Here is a 3,693-nt window from a genome sequence, read left to right as displayed (position 1 = left end):
GGAAGCTTCTAGATCTCACTCACACCTTTTCCCCCTCTTTTATTTCAGATTTTATTCAATAGTCCCTAAAGTTTTGACTTGTTTCTCAAGTCACTGCACTAAAACTACTGAAATTTACATCAAGGCCCTATTCTAGAAGATTCTAGGGTGTTCTAGTTTCAACTAGAGCAATGTTTTCTATGTAGGAATACCTATACTACCCTTATTTTATTCTAAAATTACTGAATTGTCCTAACTAAAACCTCAGCCCCTCTTTATCCTAGTTAAAATTCAACTATAGTCAAACCAAATATCTCTAATTCAGCTATAACCAAATCAACTTAAACTAAACCTAACAAACTAATTAAAACTAAGTACTGAACTAAAGAAGTACTAATTACAAACAAAGCCTAAAAAAATTGATTAAGGACTTATCAAAACAAATTAACAAAGAATTAAACTAATAATCACAACTCAAATCAGAAATTGGAACAAATTAGAAACAAACAATCAGAGCCCAACACATAATCAGAATCAGAACAGAATTGCCAAAAATCAAAACAAATTAACCTAGAAATTAAAAAACTACAGCATCAATTCAAACAGGAAACAATCGAACAAGGAAGAAAGAACTTGAACGACAAAATTGAAAACAGATTCGTGAAGCAGAAACAATCATAGAATTAACTCAAAACCACATGAAAGAAGAAGAAAACAGAAACAAATTGTAAAAAACTTACTGTTATGACTCTAGGGTTCCGCTGCCTCTTCGATTCAAGATTGGAACAACTCTGGTAAGTTTTGAACACCACCAACGATGGATTCGTCATGAGGGAGGGGAGGAGGCCTTGTGGTGTGAATTTGGTGAGGTTTGGGGAACTTAGGGTTCTAACCGGAACTTTGATTGAAAATTTGACGAGTTCTGGACGGATTTGAGGTGAAGGGTTTGGAGATTTGAGATGTGGGCGTAGGGGAGATACTGGGGTGTTATTTTGGTGGTGAACGGAGTCGGCGCCGCCGTGTGCGGCGGAGATGTAGTTTAGGGTTTCGTAAATTTGGGCGTTTGGTTGGGGTTTGAGGTAAACTGAGGGTGGATTTGGGAAGAGGGGAGCGAGGAGAGGAGATGGTGCGAATTTGGGCGTCATTGGACTAGGCTTTCTTTTGATTCTTTTTATTTGTTTTCTTCTTTTTTTTTTCTTTTTTTTATTTACTCTCTTTTTTTATTTAATTTTCCTGATTTTATTAAATGCAAGGTTAAAAGTAAGGACCCAAATTTACTCTACAATTATACTAATTAATTCCTAAATAAACTAACTCCTAATTTAAAAGCAAACTTAAGACAAATTCTAAAAATTAAAAGTATAAATGCAAAGAACCATTTTTGTTATTTTCTTTATTTTGTAATATTAAACGTGTACTATTTTGTATTTTTGGAATTATATCAAGTAAAAATGCACACAAAAATGCAAACAAGACACAAAATCATGCAATTAATTCATAAAAAAAATCAAATAATAAAGGAAAATCCTAATTCTAAGAATTTTATAGGAGTAATTCAAGCGAGGCAAAAATCACGTGCTCACAGCTGCCCCTCTTTGCTCGGAGACACGAAGGGTTTTCGGACAAAGATAAATGAGCAACTATGAGATTTTTGCCTGCTCGGCACTCCATGAGAAGCATTTTTTGAAAAATATCTGACCGAACCCTGCTTCAAAGGTTGCCTACATATCCTTGGCTATAAAGGAATCAGGTCAGTGTAGTTCTGGAAAGTTTGGTAGCTGGGACTACCAGGAGCTGTGAATTTCACTGTTGTTGCTGCTGCTACTACTTGCTGACCTCCTTATTACACCAAAAGGAAAATCAAAGCTGAGCTAGCTATGCCTATCAACTATGAGTTACAAGATTCCTATCTATCATTTAACCCCTTACAAGAGTGACTCGTCTTATTATCTTCGGGGAAAACCGTGAAATTCGCTAAACGGCTCATCCCGGTCTAAGTATTTTAATAAGCCATTTATCGAGGGCCCCGTATTTTATGTGTTTTGTTGGCGAGGCTCATCTCACTTATTATTTAAAGACCAAACTAAAATGACTATGATTTTCTATTTATTTGTCTCTAAGAAGGGCCTAATTAATTTGCATTTATAAATTGGTCTCAAGTTTCAAGTCCGAATTCAAACAAAAGGAGAGGACCTCTTAGTTTGAACCCGCCACCTAATTCGAGACCCAAATTATATTTGCGAATTAATCCCATTATTCCTATATAATCTTTAACAAGGTTTTGACTTATAACAAATTTTTTGGGCTTGAAATTTGCGCCAAGCTTGTAAACCATTAGTTTGCGAAAATCTGAACAAATACCCTGCCTACGTGGGCCTCTGAGAGGCTGCCCATGATTTGGCCACAGTTACGGACGCCAACAGAATGGGCTTATAGTAGCCCAAGTCTGCTAACACATGCATATATTGTGTCAAACAAATTGCTGATTTGGGTTCACCTGTTAAATACCTTCTAGATGTGGAAGTTAATATCATTTTAAGATTTTCCTGGGTTTTATTAACCTAACAGTTACAATATAAATGCTGAAGGTGGATTAGCAGAAAACCTGCAACTAATTATCAACTAGATGATGCGCAATGATTTATAAAACGCAGTTTAAACTTCAACTTCAGATCACGCATGGAATTACCAAGTTCAGTTCAAATGCCTAAGGATTAACTACACATAGAATTATCAAGGCTAACAACGGATCATTATTTCAACAGTCTAACAATTATACAGGAACATTAACTCATGGAAAAACTAACAGTCTACAACAGTCCTAGTCTATCCAATTAATTACAAAAAAAACACAAGCAGTCCTGATTAATACACAACAGTGTTCATATGAATATATGTCCAAAAGCAAGCCTAACCTACACTAGGTGAAACATATATCACTAATACCTATTCAGCTATAGATATACAAACAATCAAATGAACAATGTATCAGGAGGCAAAGCTTATTTTTATTCCACTTCCATTCCAAAGGCTACATCAAGAGGAATTTGAGACATGTACTGGATTTGAATTAACAGAGGAAAAGGAGTAAGTCACACAGTATCAGACAGCAATCAGCAGTAGGATTCAGTAGCTCAAGGCAGATTTCGGATTCAAAACAGCGCAACATATAGCCCAGTATTGAATTAGCAGAAGAATAACACCACAAATGACTTGAAATTTAGCTCAGGAGATGATTTTTAACTTCAGCAAATAGAAATAAACCAAAACACACTTGTTTGATCTCAAACTTATGCGAAATTGAAACTAGAACTCAAAACTAACTTCAACAAAGCAATTAACATGCTTTTGGATTTCTACTGGATTTTTGTGTTTGTTTTGGATTTCTGCAGAAATTGGGATCTAAAGCTGAAACTTGAGCTTGACCTCAAGGGATCTTCCATGAAACAATATTTTTTAGTTTCGTGGAGTTTTACTGATTTTTTTTTTTTTTTGGTTTTTTTTGGAGTTTTTGCTGATTTTTTTTTGGTTTTCTGGAGTTTTGATCTAGGACCTAAAGAGTTTTTGAATTTTGAATTCAAATCTTAACTGATGAAAACTTGTGGAAAGTGGGGGATTTTCAGAGGTGCCAAACTTTTGGGAATTTTTCAGGTTTTTTTTTTAAAACTTCGAAAAGAAGGCAGGTAGGCTGCCTTTTATAGGCAACTTAAAAGG

The sequence above is a fragment of the Nicotiana attenuata genome, unplaced genomic scaffold (genome assembly GCF_001879085.1).
Source record: "Nicotiana attenuata strain UT unplaced genomic scaffold, NIATTr2, whole genome shotgun sequence".
Taxonomy (NCBI): domain Eukaryota; kingdom Viridiplantae; phylum Streptophyta; class Magnoliopsida; order Solanales; family Solanaceae; genus Nicotiana; species Nicotiana attenuata.
This window is presented reverse-complemented; position numbering follows the sequence as displayed.